At 43.0% G+C, this 20,810-nt stretch overlaps 1 long non-coding RNA gene across 34 annotated transcripts; it reads right to left on the minus strand.

The window, feature by feature from the left end:
* Positions 1-3,244: 3,244 nt before the first annotated feature.
* On the minus strand, positions 3,245-8,958 carry LOC123180389 (uncharacterized). 34 transcript variants are annotated; one of them, XR_006490971.1, is made up of 11 exons: positions 6,104-8,947; positions 5,897-5,976; positions 5,638-5,705; positions 4,924-5,036; positions 4,662-4,738; positions 4,511-4,573; positions 4,320-4,405; positions 4,083-4,102; positions 3,947-4,006; positions 3,799-3,860; positions 3,245-3,699 (listed from the first exon to the last, which is right to left on the minus strand). It is a non-coding gene; the product is annotated as an uncharacterized lncRNA (long non-coding RNA). The 34 variants fall into 34 exon arrangements; XR_006490962.1 differs by having other exon boundaries at positions 4,662-4,733; positions 6,104-8,946; XR_006490957.1 differs by having other exon boundaries at positions 4,662-4,733; positions 4,924-5,043; positions 6,104-8,946.
* Positions 8,959-20,810: the final 11,852 nt, after the last annotated feature.

Raw genomic sequence — 20,810 nt, forward strand, 5'->3', positions numbered from 1 at the left:
CGGTCAATTTTAAAGCACTTGGTCATTTGGGGGTTTTGAAACAGTCGACCCAAAGTTGGTAGTTATCAGCGAAAATATAAAACCAGTAGTTTTTTGAAAACCTAGCCCGAACGGTAGTAGTTTTATGCTATTTACTCGAATTAAAGGGAGGAATAGGAGGGGTTTCCATCATATGTATGTATGTTTCCCTTGTCTAAGTAAGGAGGGGTTTCCATCATATGGATGTATGTTTCCCTTATCTAAGTAGGGCATGGCTATAACTCACTTATAGCGAGGTAACCTTCCGACTCGTTGAACCCACCCAAGCGTATGGGCCGGCCCAGTGCACGGGAGGCCACTGCCTCTTTTTTTTCATGTTTTCCATTTTTTACTTCCGTTTATACTTACGAATATTCTAAATAAATATTTTACATAAAATGTTAAAAAAGTGCAAGCATTTTAAAAATGTTAAATGTACATAAAGAAAAAGTTTCTACTGTATACTAAAAATGTATACAAAAAAATATAACATGTGTACAAAAAATTGATCATGTATTTAAAAAATATTAAACCAAGCATTTGAAATTTTTTTAAAACAAGTATTCAAAAAATATTAGACAAGCATTTAAAATTTGTTAAATGTGTATACAAAAATGTTGATCATGTATTAAAAAACTTTTAAACTTGTCTTTGCAAAATTTTAATCAAGCATATGAAAAATGTTAAATGTGTAAAGAAAAAATATTGACCATATATTCAAAAAATATTAATCAAGCATTTGAACAAATGTTAAATGTATGTAGTTAAAGTGTTGACCATGTATTGAAAAAATGTTAAACTTGTATTTCAAAAACAAAATTAAGGATTTGAAAAAAGAAAGTGTACAATGTGTACATAAAAAAACGTTGACCTATTAAAAATGTTATGGGGTATTTATAAAATGTTAATCCAGCATTTAAAAATTGTTACGTGTATATTTGAAAAAATGTTGACCATATATTCAATAAATCTTAATCTTGTACTTGAAAAATATTAAACATGTATATTAGAATAAAGTTTATTAGATATATACCGAAAATGTGTATAGAAAAACAATGAGGACCTGAGATAAAACAAAAGAAAATCAATGAAAAACGAGAATGTATGTACTTACGAATATTCTAAATAAATATATTACAAAATATTTTACATAAAACATTAAGAAAATGCTAAGCAAGCATTTGAAAAATGTTAAATGTACATAGAGAAAGAGTTCCTAATGTATACAAAAAAATATAACATGTGTAAAAAAATCGATCATGTATTTAAAAAATATTAATCCAAGCATTTGAAATTTTTGAAAAACAAGTATTTAAAAAATGTTAGACAAGCATTTAAAAATTGTTAAATGTGTATACCAAAATGTTGACCATGTATTAAAAAACATTTAAACTTGTCTTTGCAAAATTTTAATCAAGCATATGAAAAATGTTTAATGTGTACAGCAAAAATATTGACCATATATTCAAAAAATATTAATCAAGCATTTGAACAAATGTTAAATGTATGTAGTTAGAGTGTTGACCATGTATTGAAAAATGTTAAACTTATATTTCAAAAAATTTAATCAAGGAATTGAAAAAAGAAAGTGTAAAATGTGTACATAAAAAAAATTGACCTAATAAAAAATGTTTGGGGTATTTATAAAATGTTAATCAAGCATTTAAAAATTGTTAACTGTATATTTGAAAAAATGTTGACCATGTATTCAATAAATATTAATCTTGTACTTGAAAAATATTAAACATGTATATTAGAATAAAGTTTATTAGATATAAGCAATGAGAACCTGAGATAAAACAAAAGAAAATCAATGAAAAACGAGAAAAAACAAACAAAAGCAGACAAAACAAAGAGAAGAAAGAAGCTAGTGAAAAACGAAAAAAGAAACAAAGAAAACCTAACAAAATAGAAAAAAAGTAAAATAGAGAAAATAAACGAAGAAAAACGGTGAAAAAAAAACCAATGAAAATCCAACGCTTTTTTTTTAAGAAGGTCGTGACCATTGGCTAGCAGTGCAACGCTACAGCTAGGACAGCGTGGGATTGATTCGTGTGATCCTTTTTCTGTGTATTTATTTTAGTGTGAATGGGCCGGCCCGAAACTATAGACGCGCTTTAGGTGAGACCGAAGGAAGATATAAGCGAGATGTAAGTGAGAGCGTACAAAGGCGAAGAGAAGGAAAACAGTCCTCGCTTAGGTGGTTGGGCTGCAGGCCCATGAGAATGGAAGGGAAGCAGGAAAAAAATAGAAACATAAGTGGTTGGGCTGCGGCCTGGAAAAGAATTTAAGAAACAAAGAAAATTGTAAAAACCAAACTCCTCACAACCCCAACAAAATCGCAAAAATCGAACGCGCCAATGCCCATGGCCCTATTGCGGTTGTGGCCACGACGCTCGCTGCACCCTACTATGATTGTGGCCATGACGCTCGCAGCACTTAATCCAAGCACACTACGGCCCTCCCCATCGCGACAACTCCAACATCTTGGGAACTCTACCCTGACACCGCAAATCACCACCGCAATGAATGCAATTGCGACGCCGTGTCGACAAACTTTCGGCTGCCGACAAAAATTGTCGTCGCCACCATGTCAGCCGCTCAACATCCATCGAAACCCATGGCGGAATGAACCCTACAGAAAACAGAGGGGTGGTGGCGGAGCAGTGTACTCCTTAGCCCAATGCTGGAACCAATGAAGAACTTGACTCCGAGCAGTCGAAGACGCTCGAATCGACAGCCGAGACAAAGAAACAATACTGAATCACTTGCAGGGCGGAGTGCGAGACGGGGTAGGAAAAGATGGGGGGTTGGCGTTAGTGGAGCAAGGAAGGGGGATATAGGGAACGTTCGCTCAGTCGACAGTTAGCGCGAACAATTTCTGCTGTGAACAAACACTGACCCTCATATTATTCGCAAAAAAAAAAAACACTGACCTCATACAGCTTGAGAAAGGAATCACGAAGTTCGTGGCATGCCTAGATTTTTCATATCAAGGAAGGATGCATCTCAAAGCTTTATCACATGCTATCACATTATGTGAAGATCCACTATTTCAATCAGGACAGTAACCACAAAGAAGGTAATGCAAATTGTGTGTAATGCAAACAATACAAAGAAGTTAATGCAAACTGTGTGTAATGCAAACAATACAAAGAGGTAACTGCAGCTCCCTCCACATTTTCACATCCGGGCTTGGGACCGGCAAAGGCAGTGTTAAACCACAACAAACAAAACATACAACACCAACCATTCAAGCAAAGCATTCAGGACACACCATCAAGAAAAGCATACAGCACACACCATCAAGCAAGCATACAGCACACACCATCAAGCAAATGCATTATTAATTCAAACACACACACACAGTCGGTCACACAGAGAGTCACAGTCACACACAGATTCAGTCACACACACACAGTAAGAGTCACACAAAGTCAGTCACAGTCACACACAGTCAGTCACACACACAAGAGACAGAAAGGGCACAGACAGAAAGCTAATACTACAAGCAAGACCCATGATGTAAGTTGTTTGGCATGCAGTACCTTCCAGGAATAACTTTTGCTATTTCTGCTCATTTATTCCCAAATACAGTACCTGATGGCATTAATCAGTGCATGTTCCTCCTCAGTAGTCCAAGCATCGTTCCATATGTTTGGATTCAGATGATTATGCCACCTAAGATGTTTTGAATGAATTCAAAAATCAGCTTCGTATTAACAACTAAGATGTTTTGAATGAATTCAAAAATCAGCTTCATATTAACAACTGCATCACCTAGACCAAATGTGTTTCCCCCGATAGCAGCCATAACTTGATTTGAAGAATAGAGCAACCGTCTGAAGAAAGAAGAAAAAAATAGTTAGCAAGGACTGCGAATAGAGAAAGAGACGCCAAGAAATAACAAGTTACTCAAGGCAATTACCTGTTCATTAGCGATCGGGGGAAGTCCACCAAAGTAAACACGCTGACAATGCCGAGTAACCTAAGAAAAGAGTGGTCAGACATATGCATCACAGAACAAGAAAAATCTCAAGCACAAAGCAAAAAATCGAGCATACCTACTGTGTCATGGCTGTGGCTGCATAGCGAGTGGATTGATGCAAAGGAAAGAAAGAATTAGAAAGTAATAACAAAACATTGAATTGAATAATAAAGAAGCATAATAGATCACAGGTGGGTTCATCACCAAATAAACTGCAAATCAGAGTGAATCTGGTCGCGTTGTGATGACATAATGGACTATCCATGATTTGAGTACTAGCTACACTGAATCATAAAAGGAGCACAGTAGTCACCTGTCCTAGAGCGGATAAATTGAACATGTTCGGGAGCATGTTCGGAAACATCCCAGGATCAGCAGTAGGAAGTTCTGGTAGCTGACCTGCAATGCATCAACATAGAATTGTTACCAATGTGTTTACCTTGCACATAGGGGAAAAATGCATTTCAGCAAACCATATAAAAATAAAACAATCAAAAGAAATACCTTGCAATGCGACCATTTTGTTAGTCCATACTTGTTTACAAGGTCAATAATTCTGTCATCTTCCTGTAGAAAAAAGATCATAAATATAACTATAAAATGTGTAAAATCTTTTTTTTCTCTAGCAAAGTCAGGAGTGCAATGACAAACAAACCTCTTGAGTCCAAGGACCTTTGATGAGTTCAGTGTTAAAGAACCTTCTGCCATGGATGTAAACATTGCACCTCTGTCCTATCCGGAAATAATTATAATTCAGCTGCGTAGGTAGATACTGACACAATATGTGAGCTCACCACACTTGCATATATAGAACAACATCCAAAGAAGCATGGTATTACTATATAACTAGCTAAAATGTGGGATATGCATAAATATTGTGTACAAACTTGAAAGGAGTTAAATTCGAGAGGGGTTACCATACAAACACAGACAGGTTGATGAGTGATCCACGGCTTCAGTTCAAACACAAGAAGCACACCATCAAAACCATAACAAATCAAATTAGCCATCATGAAAACCTCCATCCACCCTGGATTCTACATATACATCATTCTGAGCACAAACATCATACTTGTGGCAGGAAAATATACAGCAATGCATTGAAGAGTGTCCAAAGGGCAATGATACTACCCAACTACAGAGGTATGTAGGTCATAAAATTACATGCCCATGACCTTATAGAAATTTCCATGCATTATCAGGTGCCAATAGGTAGTTATGGAGCGCTTGCACAATGACACACAGTCACAGTCAACACACACACACACACACACAGAGTCACATCAATACACAGTCAGTCATAAAATGACACACAGACACAGTCAACACACACGCACACACACAATGGAGCGCTTGCACACAAGAAACACACACAATCAGTCACACAGACACAATGGAGTGCTTGCACACAAGAAACAGACATAGATAGGATGAAACTAATCAAAGACATGAGAAAAAGTAAACTCTTTGTTCAAGCTTCCCATTCAAAACCTTCGACTCTGCATTATTTTAGTTCTTCAATTCCAAACCTCTCTCTGCATTACCCAACTACAAGCCAGGAGGCCACTACTGCTATATAAACAAAGACAAGTGACAAGTGTAAGAGAGCCAGAGAGCAAATTAGGAGGTACCTTTTTCTTTATCACCAAATTTCAGAGTCTGCACGTACCAAAATTGTATTTTGTGTCACAAGATGAACCTAAAGAACTCACCAGGAAAATATTCAAATTAACAGATCAAGTGAATCATGGAGAACATCATGTAGAATAGCAGTCCAACAAATCCAAAGCAATTCAAGTATATATGTAGATAATCACAGCTCATGTACATGCAAACCTTTCCCTCCCATAAGGTGATAAATTTGCAAGCTGAAGATCAAAATTCGATTACCTTAGTTGGTAAAACAGAAAGCGATAGGAACCCTGAGCAGTCCTTGGCATACTATCAGCATACTATCAGAATTATCGGTCCTGGAAAGAGCAACATACTATCAGCATGAATACATAATCTTGTGAAGTGAACAAGGAAAACATGGCTAAATAAGCGTTTTGGGACTACAGACATTAGCATCACAAAATGTAGAAAACATAAATATACCTGCGCTGTAAGCAAACCCCACCCATCAGTGTCCTTAGCAACACAAGGAAGAGCAAATGTGACATTTTTCTATATCCTGCCTGAAATACTTAGAAAAGCATTATTCCAGTGAATGGACAGCAGTAATACAAAAAAAGAATATGATATCCACATAAGACATAACATATCACAAAAAATGTTTTGTCAAACACCACGGTATACATGATTATTATGATAAGAAAAAAAGGAACAAAAACAGGGAAAAGGATGCTGTGATGAGTGAGTGAGATATACAAGATAGGCATGAGATGCATTGGATGCCAAATCGGCCACACAAAGGAGTGTAAGACAAGCAAATGAGTGTTACAAGAGTCAAACTTTTCTGCTCAGCCTATCATCATCTATCAGCAGGAGAGAAGCCTGACCAGCGCACATCTCTGGATCGCTGCCTGCTCGAAACGGCCTAAATGGTTTGCATCCCTGAACACATCCCCATATATGGGGAGACGACATTGGAACACAAGCAAAGCATGAATAAGAAACCAATTGGACAGACCATATAAGCAGTAACACAATCAGAATCACCCCATCCAAGCAGTCAAACATAGTCACACACAGATAATGCAGCACTTGCACACATGAAACAGACAAAGAAACATCATAGATAGGGGCACATCACACACACAGTCAGACACACACAATGGATCGCTTGCACACAAGAAACACACAAAGAAACAGACATAGATAAGGGTACAAACAGAGCTAATACATGCAAGGCCGAAGTAAACTTAGAAAGCTATAAAGAAGTTCAAGAAACTGAATGAGTAAACTGATTTCTGTAGAGGGAAGAGGGTAATTCAGATCTTCATTCCTGAAAACAGGAAGCTAGTTAGATCATCATCACTACCCACAAGTTTGTAGGCACAGAGACGCATGCTTATTCTTGTCACAAAGTCTAGGCAAAGCAAGAAAAGCATTATTTCAGTGACTGGACAGCAGTAATTGATATCATATCTCATGCATAATTGAGTCAGTGAACCTCAAAAGGGAACAAAGAACAGTAGAAATGTATTGTCGAACACCATGGTAAACGATTATGATAAGAAAAATTGACAGCATGAATGTTCATGCACACGCAAAAGAAATACCACTTACAAACAAAACCTACTTGCGTTGAACATAAAATAAATTAAAAAAATAGCAAATTTACACTATATTAGGTCACAACCAGGTTATAAACAAGCATAGCATAAAATCTATATGCAATCCAAATCCTAATCACGCCCAGGCTTCCCAAGTGCATGGCTTACATAGCGACAAATACCAGCATTCTTGATATTTTAACCAATGAGTACAAAATTTGCTCCAAGTTGATGCCATAAAATTTAACAGGACAAACAAAAGGGACATGAGCAACATTGATAGAAAACATGTGATGAAGGTGCTTTCACAGATAAATAAATTCTGGAAGTTATGCTCATAGCAGAATTATATGCGCAGGTGTGCAATGACAAAATTCTGGAGTAATGCTATGCAATCAGAACGAAGTCTAAGGGGCTAGCAGCAATTCATCTAGTGCACTCCTATATGAAAATGGAAATAGCGACAGAAGGAATAAAAGAAGGAAACCTTGTCCTACAGTAGCAGCAGCAGGTGTTCAATTAGTCAAGCAGCAAGCCACATGATGTGCACTCTTTTAAAACTTTCTGCTATGCCTGCCTGCTCGAAATGGCACACCTGAACACACATCGGCATATATGGGAACATAAACAGAGCATGATAGGAAGTAACCAACCAATTGAATTGAAAAGAACAGAAATTAACACCCATCAGAACAATATCACCCCTGCATCTAGCCTGACGAAAGTGAAACAAGCTAGCTGGTACAATCAGAATCGACATAGGAACCAGAGGATCTAGGCTAACACGAACAAGCTAGCCGTTTGAGATCAGACAACAACCGACGAACAACGCAGGAGCCTAGGAACCGATCTGAACTAGCACGCCAAACTGACACCGTCTCTCCATCTACGGCCGGAACCCAACTTCAAAACCAAGACCCGACCGTTCCTGTAACGCTCGCGGCGACACGAACACGAAACGCGGGATCCAAAGCGTCTCTCAGATAACAGAAGCGCACGCAGAAATTTCTCAATCGCGAACCAGACGGGAGACCCTCGACGAGACGGGCCAAGAACACGCAAGCGCATCGGGTCGACGGCGAGGACGAGCAAAACGAAAACGGACGACGGCGAGGACGAGCAGAACCAAATCAGAAGCGACTCTAAACCGACGACGGCGGGGAAGCGCAAAATCAACTCGGAAGCGACTCTAAACTGACGAAATGAGCACGAGCAAAATCAAATCGGGCGCGGTTCTAGACGGACGACGGCGAGAACGAGCAAAATCAAATCAGGCTGGATTCTCTATCTATCTAAACCGGCGACGGCAACGACGAGCAAAATCAAATCCGGACGCGATTCTAGACGGGCAAATCGATCGAGGAGGACGAGCAAGATGAAACCCGGCTCGAGGAGGGCAGACGCACGGCCCGGACGAAGGGTGGAGGAGCAGCGGACCGCCGGAGCGCGGCGGGGAGGTCGGAGGAGAGAGGCACCGCCCGGACCAAGAGGAGGAGGAGCGGACCGGGCGGAGCGCGGCGGGGAGGTCGGAGGAGAGAGGCACCGCCCGGACCAAGAGGAGGAGGAGCGGACCGGGCGGAGCGCGGCGAGGAGGCGAGAGGCGCGGCGCAGAGGAAGAGAGGAGGAGGAGGAGCGGACCGGCCAAAGGGCGCGGCTTTATAGCCGGGGCAGAGGCGATGGCGGCAGCCGGAGCCTTGTCCTTCGCCCAGTGCGCGTGGCGTGGCGGCGGAAATAAAAGGAAAGTGGAGCTGTGGGTTCGTGATGGATGGAAGGATCCGGAGCGGGGTCGGCTGCTGTGCGGTGCTTCCGTCTCGAATTGGGGGCGGACAAGGGAATTTCTTACCCTTGCGATGCCCGTCCACGCCGTGTCTTGGAAATGTTTTTTTGTCTTCTCAAAAAGAAAAATGTATTCTTTAGTATAGGCCATGGCATACCATACCATATTAGGTCATCTCAAACGGGCTGACCATGAAATGGATATGTATCTATCTTGAGCCAGACGTGGACATTGATATGAAGCCGGTCGTCCAACCATGTCCGTGTACATTTCAAACCGTATTTAAACAAACCGAACGAAATACATGCAAATTGAACGATTTTTTATCTAGATCGGACGAATGTTTTACATTTCTGGCATATTTCATTAAATAAAAGCGATCAAATCTAAATTTGGTCTAAATCTAAGGTGGCGCGCGTCCTCCGGGTCCTTATTCTTCTCATCCGTGCCCATGTCGGGCAGCCGCGTCCATGTCCGACAGCCAGCTGAGCCACGCAGAGTGAAAGTGCGTCCGCCGATGAGTAAGAGTAGAACATGGGACACGGATCGGCTCAGGGGACTTGAGGCCTCGCTGTTTCCCACACCCTACTGCTCCTCGTCGGAGTCTGCAGCCTGTGCGTCACCGGTTCACGTGAGATCGATGGTGGACATGGACGGACATGCCTTGTCGTGGAATTGGCACCCTCGAAACTTTATTGGCGGCACGAAGGGTGCACAGCTGCCGACATTCTCGTCCGCGACCGCCTGCACTGCCTCCACGTCCGACTGTGTCGCGGCCGCATTGTAGGTGGCATGTGCACGCGCAGCCTTGTGCAACACCCTTTGCTCGGTGACGGAGTTGGGGTTCTCCATGGCCATGGCCGCCTCGGCCTCCTCGCTCACGAGCTGGCCGTAGATTTGGCCTTCTGTCAGCCGATGCTGCTTGAGGGAGAAGTTTTACCATGTTCCTCCTGCACTTGCCGGAACCCTGACATCGACTATGGTGTCGCTTGCTACTCTGCCATGGCATCCTTGAAGTGCGCATGCGCATGCTCCATGATCAAGCCGGCAAGGAACAGGGCGGGCAGGGGCGTCGACTCGTCGTCGGAGGCTGTCTCCATCGTCGGGTCATCGTCGGAGACCTCTGAGGAGTAGGTCGTCATGCCGACCTCTATTCGCCTCACAGGGCAACCCCGCAAGCTGGCCGCAAGGGTGGCCAGCTCGTGCTTTTGCTCCGTCGAGAGGTGAAGGAAATATGCCCTAAAGGCAATAATAAAGTATTATATATTTCCTTATATCATGATAAATGTTTATTATTCATGCTTGAATTGTATTAACCGGAAACATAATACATGTGTGAATACATAGACAAACAGAGTGTCACTAGTATGCCTCTACTTGACTAGCTCGTTAATTAAAGATGGTTATGTTTCCTAGCCATAGAAATGAGTTGTCATTTGATTAACGAGATCACCTCATTAGGAGAATGACGTGATTGACTTGACCCATTCCGTTAGCTTAGCACTCGATCGTTTAGTATGTTGCTATTGCTTTCTTCATGACTTATACATGTTCCTATGACTATGAGATTATGCAACTCTCGTTTACCGGAGGAACACTTTGTGTGCTACCAAACGTCACAACGTAAATGGGTGATTATAAAGGTGCTCTACAGGTGTCTCCAAAGGTACTTGTTGGGTTGGCGTATTTCGAGATTAGGATTTGTCACTCCAATTGTCGGAGAGGTATCTCTAGGCCCACTCGGTAATGCACATCACTATAAGCCTTGCAAGCATTGTGACTAATGAGTTAGTTGCGGGATGATGTGTTACGGAACGATTAAAGAGACTTGCCGGCAACGAGATTGAACTAGGTATCGAGATACCGACGATCGAATATCGGGCAAGTAACATACCGATGACAAGGGAACAACGTATGTTGTTATGCGGTCTGACCGATAAAGATCTTCGTAGAATATGTAGGAGCCAATATGGGCATCCAGGTCCCGCTATTGGTTATTGACCGGAGACGTGTCTCGGTCATGTATACATAGTTCTCGAACCCGTAGGGTCCGCACGCTTAACGTTACGATGACAATTTTATTGAGTTTTGATGTACCAAAGGAGTTCGGAGTCCCGGATGAGATCGGGGATATGACGAGGAGTCTCGAAATGGTCGATACGTAAAGATCGATATATTGGACGACTATATTCGGACTTCGGAAAGGTTCCGAGTGATTCGGGTATTTTTCGGAGTACCGGAGAGTTACGAGAATTCGTATTGGGCCTTAATGGGCCATACGGGAAAGGAGAGAAAGGCCTCAAAAGGTGGCCGCACCCCTCCCCATGGTCTGGTCCGAATTGGACTAGGGAAGGGGGGCGCACCCTTCCTTCTTTCTCCTTCCCCCTTCCCCTCTCCTACTCCCACAAGGAAAGGAGGAGTCCTACTCCCGGTGGGAGTAGGACTCCCCCCTATGGCGCGCCTCTCCCCTTGGCCGGCTGCCTCCCCCTTGCTCCTTTATATACGGGGGCAGGGGGCACCCCAGAGACACAACAATTGATCCTTGAGATCTCTTAGCCGTGTGCGGTGCCCCCTCCACCATATTACACCTCGATAATACCGTTGCGGAGCTTAGGCGAAGCCCTGCGTCGGTGGAACATCATCATCGTCACCACGCCGTCGTGCTGACGAAACTCTCCCTCAACACTCGGCTGGATCGGAGTTCGAGGGACGTCATCGAGCTGAACGTGTGTAGAACTCGGAGGTGCCGTACGTTCAATACTTGATCGATCGGACCGTGAAGACGTACAACTACATCAACCGCGTTGTGATAACGCTTCCGCTGTCGGTCTACGAGGGTATGTGGACAACACTCTCCCCTCTTGTTGCTATGCATCACCATGATCTTGCGTGTGCGTAGGAAATTTTTTGAAATTACTACGTTCCCCAACAGTGGCATCCGAGCCTGGTTTTATGCGTTGATGCTATGCACGAGTAGAACACAAGTGAGTTGTGGGCGATATAAGTCATACTGCTTACCAACATGTCATACTTTGGTTCAGTGGTATTGTGAGATGAAGCGGCCCGGACCGACATTACGCGTACGCTTACGCGAGACTGGTTTCACCGTTGCGAGCACTCGTTGCTTAAAGGTGACCGGCGGGTGTCTGTCTCTCTCACTTTAGTTGAACCGAGTGTGGCTACGCCCGGTCCTTGCGAAGGTTAAAACAGCACCAACTTGACAAACTATCGTTGTGGTTTTGATGCGTAGGTAATAACGGTTCTTGCTAAGCCCGTAGCAGCCACGTAAAACATGCAACAACAAAGTAGAGGACGTCTAACTTGTTTTTGCAGGGCATGTTGTGATGAGATATGGTCAAGACATGATGTGATAAAATATGTTGTATGAGATGATCATGTTTTGTAACCGAGTTATCGGCAACTGGCAGGAGCCATATGGTTGTCGCTTTATTGTATGAGATGCAATCGCCATGTAATAGTTTTACTTTATCACTAAGCGGTAGCAATAGTCGTAAAAGCAATAAGTTGGCGAGACGACAACGATGCTACGATGGAGATCAAGGTGTCGCGCCGGTGACGATGGTGATCATGACGGTGCTTCGGAGATGGAGATCACAAGCACAAGATGATGGCCATATCATATCACTTATATTGATTGCATGTGATGTTAATCCTTTATGCATCTTATCTTGCTTTGTTTGACGGTAGCATTATAAGATGATCCTTCACTAAATTATCAAAGTATAAGTGTTCTCCCTGAGTATGCACCGTTGCGAAAGTTCTTCGTGCTGAGACACCACGTGATGATCGGATGTGATAGGCTCTACGTTCAAATACAACGGGTGCAAAACAGTTGCACATGCGGAATACTCAGGTAAACTTGACGAGCCTAGCATGTAACAGATATGGCCTCGGAACACGGAGACCGAAAGGTCGAGCGTGAATCATATAGTAGATATGATCAACATAGTGATGTTCACCATTGAAACTACTCCATCTCACGTGATGATCGGACATGATTTAGTTGATATGGATCACGTGATCACTTAGAGGATTAGAGGGATGTCTATCTAAGTGGGAGTTCTTAAGTAATATGATTAACTGAACTTAAATTTATCATGAACTTAGTCCTGATAGTATTTTGCTAATTATGTTATAGATCAATAGCTCGCGTTGTTGCTTCCCTATGTTTATTTTTGATATGTTCCTAGAGAAAAAAAATTATGTTGAAAGATGTTAGTAGCAAAGATGCGGATTGGATCCGTGATCTGAGGATTATCCTCATTGCTGCACAGAAAATTATGTCCTTGATGCACCGCTGAGTGACAGACCTATTGCAGGAGCAGATACAGACGTTATGAACGTTTGGCTAGCTCAATATGATGACTACTTGATAGTTTAGTGCTCCATGCTTAACGGCTTAGAATCGGGACTTCAAAGACGTTTTGAACGTCATGGACCATATGAGATGTTCCAGGAGTTGAAGTTAATATTTCTAGCAAATACCCGAGTTGAGAGATATGAAATCTTCAACAAGTTCTATAGCTAAAAGATGGAGGAGAATCGCTCAACTAGTGAGCATGTGCTCAGATTGTCTGGGTACTACAATCGCTTGAATCAAGTGGGAGTTTATCTTCCAGATAAAATAGTGATTGACATAATTCTCTAGTCACCATCACCAAGTTAGTAGAACTTCGTGATGAACTATAGTATGCAAGGGATGACGAAAGTAATTCCCGAGATCTCCGTGATGCTGAAATCGACGAAGGTAGAAATCAAGAAAAACATCAAGTGTTGATAGTTGACGAGACCACTAGTTTCAAGAAAAGGGCAAAGGGAAGAAGGGGAACTTCAAAAAGAACGGCAAGCAAGTTGCTACTCAAGTGAAGAAGCTCAAGTCTGTACCTAAGCCTGAGACTAAGCGCTTCTACTGCAAAGGGACTGGTCACTGGAAGCGGAACTACCCCAACTATTTGGTGGATAAGAAGGATGGCAAAGTGAACAAAAGTATATTGGATATACATGTTATTGATGTGTACTTTACTAGTGTTTATAGCAACCCCTCGGTATTTGATACTGGTTCACTTGCTAAGAGTAGTAACTCGAAACGAGAGTTGCAGAATAAATAGAGACTAGTAAAAGGCGAGGTGACGATGTGTGTTGGAAGTAGTTCCAAGATTGATATGATCATCATCGCACACTCCCTATACTTTCAAGATTAGTGTTGAAACTAAATAAGTGTTATTTGGTGTTTGCGTTGAGCATGAATATGATTTGATCATGTTTTTTGCAATACGGTTATTCATTTAAGTTAGAGAACAATTGTTGTTCTGTTTACATGAATAAAAACCTTCTATGGTCATACACACCAACGAAAATGGTTTGTTGGATCTCGATCGTAGTGATACACATAATCATAATATTGAAGCCAAAAGATGCAAAGTTAATAATGATAGTGCAACTTATTTGTGGCACTGCCGTTTAGGTCATATTGGTGTAAAGCGCATGAAGAAACTCCATACTGATGGGATTTTGGAATCACTTGATTATGAATCACTTGATGCTTGCGATCCGTGCCTCATGGGCAAGATGACTAAAACGCCATTCTCCGGAACTATGGAGAGAGCAACAGATTTGTTGGAAATCATACATACAGATGTATGTGGCCCGATGAATATTGAGGCTCGTAGCAGGTATCATTATTTTCTGACCTTCACAGATGATTTGAGCAGTTATGGGTATATCTACTTGATGAAACACAAGTCTGAAACATTTGAAAAGTTCAAAGAATTTCAGAGTGAAGTGGAGAATCATCGTAACAAGAAAATAAAAGTTTCTACGATATGATCGCAGAGGTAAAATATTTGAGTTACGAGTTTGGCCTTCAGTTAAAACAAAGTGAAATAGTTTCATTACTCACGCCACCTGGAACACCACGGCATAATGGTGTGTCCGAACGTCATAACCGTACTTTATTGGATATAGTGCAATCTATGATGTCTCTTACCAATTTACCACTATCGTTTTGGGGTTATGCATTAGAGACAGCTACATTCACGTTAAATAGGGCACCATCAAAATCCGTTGAGACGACGCCTTATGAACTATGGTTTGGCAAGAAACCAAAGTTGTCGTTTCTTAAAGTTTGGGTTGCGATGCTTATGTGAAAAAGTTTCATCCTGATAAGCTCAAACCCAAATCGGAGAAATGTGTCTTCATAGGATACCCAAAGGAGACAGTTGGGTACACCTTCTATCACAGATCCGAAGGCAAGACATTCGTTGCTAAGAATGGATCCTTTCTAGAGAAGGAGTTTCTCTCGAAAGAAGTGAGTGGGAGAAAAGTAGAACTTGATGAGGTAACTGTACCTGCTCCCTTATTGGAAAGTAGTTCATCACAGAAATCTGTTCCTGTGACTCCTACACCAATTAGTGAGGAAGTTAATGATGATGATCATGAAACTTCAGATCAAGTTACTACCAAACCTCGTAGGTAAACCAGAGTAAGATCCGCACCAGAGTGGTACGGTAATCCTGTTCTGGGGGTTATGTTACTAGACCATGACGAACCTACGAACTATGAGGAAGCGATGGTGAGCCCAGATTCCGCAAAATGGCTTGAGGCCATGAAATCTGAGATGAGATCCATGTATGAGAACAAAGTGGACTTTGGTTGACTTGCCCGATGATCGGCAAGCAATTGAGAATAAATGGATCGTCAAGAGGAAGACGGACGCTGATAGTAGTGTTACTATCTACAAAGCTAGAATTGTCAGAAAAAGGTTTTTGACAAAGTTTAAGGTGTTGACTACGATGAGAGTTTCTCACTCGTATCTATGCTTAAGTCTGTCCGAATCATGTTAGCAATTGCCGCATTTTATGAAATCTGGTAAATGGATAAACAAAACTGCATTCCTTAATGGATTTATTAAAGAAGAGTTGTATATGATGCAACCAGAAGGTTTTGTCAATCCTAAAGGTGCTAACAAAATATGCAAGCTCCAGCGATCCATCTGTGGACTGGTGCAAGCATCTCGGAGTTGGAATATACGCTTTGATAAGTTGATCAAAGGATATAGTTTTATACAGACTTGCGATGAAGCCTGTATTTACAAGAAAGTGAGTGGGAGCACTACAACATTTCTGATAAGTATATGTGAATGACATATTGTTGATCGGAAATAATGTAGAATTATTCTGCAAAGCATAAAGGAGTGTTTGAAAGGAGTTTTTCAAAGAAAGACCTCGGTGAACCTGCTTACATATTGAGCATCAAGATCTATAGCGATAGATGAAGACGCTTGATAACTTTTTCAATGAGTACATACCTTAACAAGATTTTGAAGTAGTTCAAAATAGAACAGTCAAAGAAAGAGTTCTTGCCTGTGTTACAAGGTGTGAAATTGAGTAAAGACTCAAAGCCCGACCACAACAAAAGATAGAAAGAGAATGAAAGTCATTCCCTATGCCTTGGCCATAGGTTCTATAAAGTATGCCATGCTATGTACCAGATCTATTGTATACCCTACACTGATTTTGGCAAGGGAGTACAATAGTGATCTAGGAGTAGATCACTGGACAGCGGTCAAAATTATCCTTAGTGGAATAAGGATATGTTTCTCGATTATGGAAGTGACAAAAGGTTCGTCGTAAAGGGTTACGTCGATGCAAGTTTTGACACTAAATCTAGATGACTCTAAGTCTCGGTCTAGATACATATTGAAAGTGGGAGCAATTAGCTAGAGTAGCTCCGTGCAGAGCATTGTAGACATAGAAATTTGCAAAATACTTACGGATCTGAATGTGACAGACCCATTGACTAAAATTATCTCACAATCAAAACATGATCACACCTTAGTACTCTTTGGGTGTTAATCACATAGCGAGGTGAACTAGATTATTGACTCTAGTAAACCCTTTGAGTGTTGGTCATATAGAGATGTGAACTATGGGTGTTAATCACATGGTGATATGAATTATTGATGTTAAATCACATGGCGATGTGAACTAGATTATTGACTCTAGTGCAAGTATTATATATTTCCTTATATCATGACAAATGTTTATTATTCATGCTTGAATTGTATTAACCGGAAACATAATACATGTGTGAATACATAGACAAACAGAGTGTCACTAGTATGCCTCTACTTGACTAGCTCGTTAATCAAAGATGGTTATGTTTCCTAGCCATAGACATGAGTTGTCATTTGATTAACGAGATCACCTCATTAGGAGAATGACGTGATTGACTTGACCCATTCCGTTAGCTTAGCACTCGATCGTTTAGTATGTTGCTATTGCTTTCTTCATGACTTATACATGTTCCTATGACTATGAGATTATGCAACTCCCGTTTACCGGAGGAACACTTTGTGTGCTACCAAACGTCACAACGTAAATGGGTGATTATAAAGGTGCTCTACAGGTGTCTCCAAAGGTACTTGTTGGGTTGGCGTATTTCGAGATTAGGATTTGTCACTTCAATTGTCGGAGAGGTATCTCTAGGCCCACTCGGTAATGCACATCACTATAAGCCTTGCAAGCATTGTGACTAATGAGTTAGTTGCGGGATGATGTGTTACGGAACGATTAAAGAGACTTGCCGGCAACGAGATTGAACTAGGTATCGAGATACCGACGATCGAATCTCGGGCAAGTAACATACCGATGACAAAGGGAACAACGTATGTTGTTATGCGGTCTGACCGATAAAGATCTTTGTAGAATATGTGGGAGCCAATATGGGCATCCAGGTCCCGCTATTGGTTATTGACCGGAGACGTGTCCCAGTCATGTCTACATAGTTCTCGAACCCGTAGGGTCCGCACGCTTAACGTTACGATGACAGTTTTATTGAGTTTTGATGTACCGAAGGAGTTCGGAGTCCCGGATGAGATCGGGGATATGACGAGGAGTCTCGAAATGGTCGAGACGTAAAGATCGATATATTGGACGACTATATTCGGACTTCGGAAAGGTTCCGAGTGATTCGGGTATTTTTCGGAGTACCGGAGAGTTACGAGAATTCGTATTGGGCCTTAATGGGCCATACGGGAAAGGAGAGAAAGGCCTCAAAAGGTGGCCGCACCCCTCCCCATGGTCTGGTCCGAATTGGACTAGGGAAGGGGGGCGCACCCTTCCTTCTTTCTCCTTCCCCCTTCCCTTCTCCTACTCCCACAAGGAAAGGAGGAGTCCTACTCCCGGTGGGAGTAGGACTCCCCCCTATGGCGCGCCTCTCCCCTTGGCCGGCTGCCTCCCCCTTGCTCCTTTATATACGGGGCAGGGGGCACCCCAGAGACACAACAATTGATCCTTGAGATCTCTTAGCCGTGTGCGGTGCCCTCTCCACCATATTACACCTCGATAATACCGTTGCGGAGCTTAGGCGAAGCCCTGCCTCGGTGGAACATCATCATCGTCACCACGCCGTCATGCTGACGAAACTCTCCCTCAACACTCGGCTGGATCGGAGTTCGAGGGACGTCATCGAGCTGAACGTGTGTAGAACTCGGAGGTGCCGTATGTTCGGTACTTGATCGGTCGGATCGTGAAGACGTACGACTACATCAACCGCGTTGTGATAACGCTTCCGCTGTCGGTCTACGAGGGTACGTGGACAACACTCTCCCTCTCGTTGCTATGCATCACCATGATCTTGCGTGTGCGTAGGAAATTTTTTGAAATTACTACGTTCCCCAACAATGGTATCAGAGCTTGGTTTTATGCGTTGATGCTATGCACGAGTAGAACACAAGTGAGTTGTGGGCGATATAAGTCATACAACAAAAATGAGAGGTCGCGTTCGCTCTAGGAAGACATGAATGCAGCGCTCGTGCTTTGGAACGGCTTGAGCAATGGCAACCGCTTTACACGGGAGAGATTTTCGGGTCGGTCCAGGGTCTCATTCGTGTATGTGGCAGAAATCCCGCAAAGCCCCTGGTTTTTCCTCTAGTTTGCGGGAAAACAGACATCCAGACCGGTCCGCGGACATATGGGATGTCGCGTTGGATGTCAAAATGGGTCCAGACAGCTCAGTCCGGACGAAAGCGAACAGTTTGAGGGTCAACTTTGGGGATGCCTTTATTCCTAAAAAAGGATGCTGGAGTACCCACCTTCTTGGGCCTTCACGGGCGAGGAGGCCCTCCGTGCGTCCGTTTTCAGGTGGTGTTTCGCAGGGACCTTGTGACGCCCCCGATTTGACCGTACACTAATCATGCAAGCAAATGTGTACGATCAAGATCAGGGACTCACGGGAAGATATCACAACACAACTCTACAACATAAATAAGTCATACAAGCATCATAATACAAGCCAGGGGCCTCGAGGGCTCGAATACAAGTGCTCGATCATAGACGAGTCAGCGGAAGCAACAATATCTAAGTACAGACATAAGTTAAACAAGTTTGCCTTAAGAAGGCTAGCACAAAAGTAGCAACGATCGAAAAGGCAAGGCCTCCTGCCTGGGACCTCCTAACTACTGCTCGAAGCCGAACTCCATGTAGAATCATCCTCGGGATCTCTAGCTCCTGGACTCCAGCATCTGGCTGCGACAACCAGGTAGAATGGAAAGGGGGAAAAGAAGGAAAAAGCAACCGTGAGTACTCATCCAAAGTACTCGCAAGCAAGGATCTACACTACATATGTATGGGTATATGTGTAAAGGGCCATATTGGTGGACTGAACTGCAGAATGCCAGAATAAGATGGGGATAGCTAGTCCTGTCGAAGACTACGCTTCTGGCAGCCTCCATCTTGCAGCATGTAGAAGAGAGTAGATTGGAGTCCTCCAAGTAGCATCGCATAGCATAATCCTACCCGGCGATCCCCTCCTCGTCGCCCTGTTGGAGAGCGATCACCGGGTTATATCTAGCACTTGGAAGGGTGTGTTTTATTAAGTATCCAGTTCTAGTTGTCATAAGGTCAAGGTACAACTCCGGGTCATCCTTTTACCGAGGGACACGGCTATTCGAATAGATAAACTTCCCTACAGGGGTGCACCACATAACCCAACACGCTCGATCCCATTTGGCCGGACACACTTTTCTGGGTCATGCCCGGCCTCGTAAGATCAACACGTCGCAGCCCCACCTAGGCACAACAGAGAGGTCAGCACGCCGGTCTAAATCCTATGGCGCAGGGGTCTGGGCCCATCACCCATTGCACACCTGCACGTTGCGAACGCGGCCGAAAGCAGACCTAGCCTAGTAGGCGTTCCAGTCCAATCCGGCGCGCGCCACTCAGTCGCTGACGTCACGAAGGCTTCGGCTGATACCACGACATCGAGTGCCCATAACTGTTCCCGCGTAGTTGGTTAGTGCGTATAGACCAAATGGCCAGACTCAGATCAAATACCAAGATCTCGTTAAGCGTGTTAAGTATCCGCGAACGCCGACCAGGGCCAGGCCCACCTCTCTCCTAGGTGGTCTCAACCTGCCCTGTCACTCTGCCACAAAGTAACAGTCGGGGGCCGTCAGGAACCCAGGCCCACCTCTACCGGGATGGAGCCACCTGTCCTTTCAGCCCCCTCATCAGAATCACTTGCGGGTACTCAACGAGCCGACCCGACTTTAGTCACCACATGTGTCATGTATATAAAGTATATAGTATATACCCGTGATCACCTCCCGAAGTGATCACGGCCCGGTAGTATAGCATGGCAGACGGACAAGAGTGTAGGGCCACTGATGGAACACTAGCATCCTATACTAAGCAGTAGGATAGCAGGTAAGGGTAACAACTGTAGCAATAATGACAGGCTATGCATCAGCATAGGATTAACCAAAAGCAGTAACATGCTACACTACTCT

This window comes from Triticum aestivum, chromosome 1D (genome assembly GCF_018294505.1).
Source record: "Triticum aestivum cultivar Chinese Spring chromosome 1D, IWGSC CS RefSeq v2.1, whole genome shotgun sequence".
NCBI lineage: Eukaryota > Viridiplantae > Streptophyta > Magnoliopsida > Poales > Poaceae > Triticum > Triticum aestivum.